Below are 7,040 nucleotides of genomic sequence, written 5' to 3'. Positions count from 1 at the left end.
TATTACTCTTACCGAAGAAAAGATAAATGAAGAACCAATCAAGGAGTAAGAGGAGAAATGTGAGGTTGACTATACTATTGAAGAAGTTTCAGCCGATTGTAGAGAAGTTTTAGTAGTTTGTCGAAACTTGAATATTGCAAGCAAGGGCGGAGACACATAGGAGTGAAGACAATGGCCCCCCAAAATTTTAATTTTTGATTCATAATTATTGGATGACGAGAATCAACAAAACTATATATATAATTATTTCTAAACTTCCAACTAACGTTATTTTATTAGTCCTTTAATCCATAACAAAAAAAAGCAGTCTATTTTTGTATAGTGTTAATAAAATATAATAGTTCTAGGCCTAGTCCATTTTTATTTAAAAAATAAAATATAAATCCCTATTCTTCTTCCAATGTTCTCGTCCACTCAAAATTTTCACTTTCACTTTGCAGCGGTAACAACACTTTAATCTTCTATTCTTTGACTTTTTTTATTTATTTTGCAGATTAAAAAAAAATAGTAGTTCAACAAGTAGTTCTTCATTCTTCTTTTCCAAAAAATATTTTATTTTTATTTTTTTTATTTCAAGAGAATTATTTAACTAACAACAAAGATACATAGTCATATAAAAATAGAACAGATAAATTGTATTTAATATTACAATTTCTTAAGGACTAGTAAATATTACGTTGTATGATGAAAGGATAGGAAGAATAAATTATATACATTTAGCGTTGTAATTTTTTGTTTAAAGTTTTTTTTATTATTATTTTTCTATTAGTCTTACCTAATTTTTTTATGTTTTTTATATATTTGGTTATTTACTTAATTTACTATTATTTGTTAATTAAGTTTATGTTATTATACATTAGTTTGTATATTTAGTTTTTTTATTAATTAACTATTTAATTATAATTTTGTATTATTTATACTACAATACTAGTATTATTGTTTTGAATTTTAATATCCTATTTTAAATTGAAATATAATTTTTATATTTTATAAAGATTATAGACTATAATTTATACTTTTTGCTAAATATAATTTTAATTATAGGAACTTATTTGGCCATTTGAATTATGGGTAAGTTCAAAATCATTGATATATTTTTTAAAAGAAAGGATCAAGAGGATGAAGATACTTCTACTATTACTACTCCAATACTTGAGGGGTCATCAAATTTTATTACTTCAAGTTCTCCATTGAATAGCTCAAACGACTTCTTCCTGATCAACTGGATGTTTTTTATTTGGAAAAAGATCTTCGAATGCGACCAATGATTTGAAAGTTCTCTCCAAATCAAAGAGATGAAATCCGTTGGGTTTATATTAAAGTTGGGCCAAATCAACCAATTCTTGATAACTATCCATTTTCTGGTGATAAAAATTATCGTGGCTTTCAAGCTTCATGGTTTAAATTGTTCCCATCTTGATTAGAATATTCTATAGAAGATGATGCCATATATTGTTTTTCATGCTTTCTTTTTGCTAAGGAACCTTGAATCAACACGGGTTCAAATGCTTTTATTGAAAATGGTTTTAAGAATTGGAAGAAAGTAAATAGTGGAAAAGAATATGCTCTTTTGAATCACATTGGCAAAGGTCCCAACTCATTTCATCATAAGGCGCTAAAATCATGGGATGATTTGATGAAACAATCACAACATATCGACAGACTTCTTCATAAGCAAACATCAGAAGAGATTGAAAATAATCGAATTCGACTAGGAGCATCTATAGATTGTATTAGATGGTTGACATTTCAAGGTTGTGCCTATCGAGGACATGATGAAAGCCAAAGTTCAAGTAACAGAAGTAACTTTCAGGAAATGTTGAAATTTTTGGGATCTTTTACAATAAAAGAGTGAAAAATAATATTTTGAAAAATGCTCCAAAAAATGCTTTCAAATGATGTCCAACAAGAAATTTTAAATATTCTTGCTACTAAAGTGAAAAATTCAATTACAGAAGAGATTGGAGATGCCAAATTTTGTATTATTATTGATGAAGGTAGAGATGAATCTAAAAAGGAACAAATGACCATTGTTTTGAGATTTGTTACTCTAGATAATTTTATTAAAGAGAGATTCTTTGATCTTGTGCATGTCAGTGATACTTGTGCAACAACTTTAAAGAAAGAATTGATTTTTATCCTTTCTCATTATAATCTCCAAGTTGAAAATATTAGAGGTCAAGGGTATGATGGTGCTAGCAACATGCGAGGTGAGTGGAATGGTTTGCAAGCTTTATTTCTTAAAGATTCTCCACAAGCATATTATGTGTATTGTTTTGCTCATAGGTTACAATTAGCACTGGTGGCAGCTTTAAGAGAGGTACTTCAGATTCATGAATTTTTTACTCAATTAAACTCTATTGTCACTATTGTTAGTGCTTCTTCAAAAAAACATGATCAATTACAAGAAGTTCAAGCAATTGAAATGCAAACTTGGTTGTTCAAAATGAATTAGAAACAGGCAAAGGTGCGAATCAAGTAAGCACTTTACAAAGAGTTGGAGATACTCGATGGAGCTCTCACTTTAATTCTATTTGCAGTTTGGTAAAAATGTTCACTATTACCAACATTGTTCTCAATAATATCAATGAAGACGGAACAACTTATGCACAAAGAGATGAGTCTTATGGTGTTAATAAAACATTGTTGTCATTTGAATTTGTTTTCACTTTGCGCTTGATGAAAGAGATTATGGGAATCACTAATGTTCTTTGCCAAGCACTGCAACAACAATCTCAAGATATTCTTAATGCAATGCATGTTTTTTCTATATCGAAGTTACTTCTTCAACAATTAAGAGATGGTGGATGGTGTAATTTTTTTGCAAATAAAGATTTTTGTAAAAAGCATGAAATTCATGAAGTCCCAAATATGAGTGCACAATAGTTTTTGGAAGAGGTCGATCTCGTCAACCAAATAATGTGACAGTTGAGCACTCATATTAATGAGAAAATGTTTTTGGAAGATGTATTCTTAACAACAATTGACTCTCAAATATAAGAGTTGAATAGTAGATTTAATGAGCAAACAATAGAGCTTTTGACTTTAAGTTGTTCTTTGGATCCTAAGGACAATTTTAAATCATTTAACATTGAAGAAATTAGCAAGTTAGCAGAGAAGTTTTATCCCCTTGACTTTCCTTCTAATGAGCTAAATATTTTGAAATCTCAGTTGCAACATTATCAGCATGAAATACCAAATCATTTGAAAGGCGTTGGTACACTTTCTGAATTGTGCAACAAGTTACAAGAAATGGGAAAATCAAGAACTTATCACATGGTTGATAGATTAATATATCTTATTTTGACTCTACTAGTGTCTACAGCAACAACAGAAAGAACTTTTTTAGCAATGAAAATTGTTAAGATAAGACTCCGAAGTAAGATGGCTGATGAATTTGTTGCAACCAATTTGGTCATCTATATAGAAAAAGAATTAGCAGGTATTTTTGACACAAATTCAATAATAGATGATTTTGAAAATAGAAAAAAACATCGAATAGCCTTTTCATGATACAAAATTGTAAGTGGTAACTTTTATATATTATTGTCTTACTTTGATTGAGATTATATATTTAATTTTTTTTAATTTTATCATTAGAAATAGTAATATAAAATATTTTTAGTAAATTATTAAACACGGCCCTCCTAAATAATTAGTCTAGCTCCGCCCCTGACTGCGAGGGTAATAGAAGACGAGAATTAGCGATGCCACAACATCTTTCACACAAGATGCACTATTAAAGATAAGGTTTGCAAGGTCATCATAGATAGCGGAAGTTGTGAAAATGTTGTCTCAAATTATATGGTAGACAAACTTAAGCTTCCAACCAAATTACATCATCATCCTTATAACTTGCATTAGTTAAAAAAGGAGAATGAAGTTAAAGTAACAAAGCAATATTTAATCCAATTTTCTATGGAAAATAATTACAAGGATAAAGTGTGGTGTGATGTCATTCCGATAGACATGTTTCACTTACTGTTAGGACGTCCTTGACAATATGATCATCGAGCTATTCATGATGGTTTCAAAAATACATACTATTTTATCAAAGATGGCAAGAAGATCGTATTAACTCTGTTACGACATGTAGATGGTCAAAAGAATCAAGTTGAGCTATGCCTTTTCACATCTTTTAAGACCAAATGCACTCACCAATGGAATTTTTTGCCAATACAGGCGGAGTTTTTTTCAACTCATGGAGGATAATGCATGAGCTCTTTCCAACCCAGGGAGAATGATGCATGAGCATATGTCTTTACGTTTGTGTCGTTAATTAAAGCAGCCTAGTTTAACATAAATTATTATATTGTGTTATGAGTTAGTCCCACATTGTCCAAGTCGTAAAGGTTTTTTTCTCCGCTACTAGTATAAATATGCATATGTACCCTTTTTGCTTATGAGGATGAGTTGATTGAGTTATATATATTAAATAAGTTGTGTGCTTATTTTTCTCTAGACTTTTTGAGAGTAAGAAGTGCATCCTTGGCTTAGCCAACCAAGGTGATTTCTTGGCTACTTTCACCATAGTGGGATTGTTAACCTCGTCAAGATTGGTGACCCAAGTGACATCCCGACATCACTATCAACAAAATAGAATTAGCGATAAGATTTTTTGTTTTTTGCTTTTGGACAAATTAAACAAGAACCAGAAGACAACAAGAGAAAAAGGCTAAAAAGCTTTAGCAACGTCTCTCTAGAAAAGGTGGTCTAGCGTGCCTCCACAGGCTCTAACCACATCAGGTAATCTCTGCTATCCTTCGCACCAACTTTGGCAAGTCAATCAGTAGCGCTGTTAGCATCACACTTGATAAGATTGAACTAAACATTCCAATATCGAATCAGCAACTCCTGAATTTTCTTTATAAGATCTATGTCACAAGCATTATCAGAATTTCAAATACCACCCAAAAAAGGAAGACATCTAAACTATATGTTTCATATATAACTTGTTGGAAGCCACACTCCCATGCCAGGACCGCAAAGAGCTCGCACCTCTTTATGATCCAGGCAGGAAGAGCCCTAGAGCAACCAAGAATCCAAGTACTTGCATAATTCCTTAAGAGACACCCAAAATCTGCAAACCCCTACTCATCATAATATATACTAACATCACAATTAATTTTTATCACATTCTATGAAGGAGGTCACCAAATCGGACTTTGCAATGGAGAGTTAGCTAAGTAGAAGAAGAACATTTGTCCTTGGATCTCATTCGCCTTAGATCTTGCTAGGTTAGCCATCCTTCTATCAGACCACTCAACAACGACACCAAAAATGTGTTGGCATCTATGTCTTCAAATCCACCAAATTGTTGATGCAAAGATAAACTCTCTTCCCTTGATATTATTTCTTAACCTACCGCTCATAAAAATTGTCCTTTCTTCGGAGAACAAGACTCACCCAAATTGCTTTGGTTGCCTTACACTCCCTAAGATAATGTAGGACCGGGTCATGTTATATTGAGGATAAATATCAGAATCAGCAAGACCTCTTCTAAAGCAAAAAATAGCAATTGGGAGGGCCTTATTGACCGCCAACCAAATAAGCATCTTAAATTTTTTTGAAATCTTTAATTTTCACAACCAAGACCAATTAATCCCATTGTTTTAGAATAAATGACCATTTGTACCCATAAAAGATGATAACGTTGACATATGTACCCACAATAGATCGAAAACTGATCTTGTACCCACGTAAGATGCCTTCCATATGACAAAAGTACCATGTTTTAGTTATGCACTTGCTTCGTTATTATCTGAACTTACGTGGCACCCCAGCCCTCCAAAGTCCTATCCCTCTTCAATTGCAATTTTAATTTCAACCAGCCATCCCTATTCCATGGCGGTAGCTTCATCATCTTCTGTTGCTACCGCCGCTCTTCGCCACTACTCTGGTTCTGAACACTACAAGAATATGGCTGATTAGCTACCACAAAAAGAGTCGTAAAATCATCGCTAATCTGACGCAAAATATAATTTGTGACGGCTTAGCTACCTCCTAGCAACTAATGGTTTCCTCTCTAATTACAAATCGCAAATCAGTGAGGCAAACACAACAGTCGCTAATTCATCAGAAAGTTTTTTTAGCTACTGAATAGATAGTCGCAAATCAATCACTAAAGTAAAAGCTAATTCAATAGAAGAAATGGACTGAATGTTAGTCGCTAATTAGTGATAAACTCTACTGTAGCAGACTCATCGCTAAATGCAAGCTAACTTTGTCGACAAAATAGAATGATTAGTTGACGCTAATTAGCGAGGAATTTTTCTGAACCTAACTCGTCGCAAGTTGTCCGCTAATATGTAACAGCCCAGACCACCCACTAGCACGATATTGTCCGCTTTGGCACACAAGGCTTCACGGTTTTGCCTTTGATGATAGGGATGATAGCCGAAGCACCCCACACTCACTCATCAAAATGCGTCAAGCTAGGGAGAGGTATCCACACCCTTATAAGGCATGCTTCGTTCCCCTCCCCAACCGATGTGGGACCTTACATCCACCCCCTAAGAGAGCCTAATGCCCTCGCTGGCACATCGATTCGGGCTCTGACTCTGACACCATCTGTAACAGCCCAGACCACCCGCTAGCACGATATTTTCCGCTTTGGCACACAAGGCCTCACAGTTTTGCCTTTGATGATAGGGATGATAGCCGAAGCCCCCCACACTCACTCGTCAAAATGCGTCATGCTAGGGAGAGGTATCCACACCCTTATAAGGCATGCTTCGTTCTCCTCCCCAACCAATGTGGGACCTTACAATCCACCCCCCTAAGGGAGCCCAGCGCCCTCGTTGGCACATCGATTCAGGCTCTGGCTCTGATACCATCTGTAACAGCCGAGACTACCCGCTAGCACGATATTGTCCGCTTTGGCACACAAGGCCTCACGGTTTTGCCTTTGACGATAGGGATGATAGCCGACGTCCCCCACACTCACTCGTCAAAATGCGTCATGCTAGGGAGAGGTATCCACACCCTTATAAGGTATGCTTCGTTTCCATCCCCAACCGATAAGGTCTCAGATCGGTTGG

Source organism: Arachis ipaensis, chromosome B02, assembly GCF_000816755.2.
Source record: "Arachis ipaensis cultivar K30076 chromosome B02, Araip1.1, whole genome shotgun sequence".
Lineage (NCBI taxonomy): Eukaryota > Viridiplantae > Streptophyta > Magnoliopsida > Fabales > Fabaceae > Arachis > Arachis ipaensis.
This window is presented reverse-complemented; position numbering follows the sequence as displayed.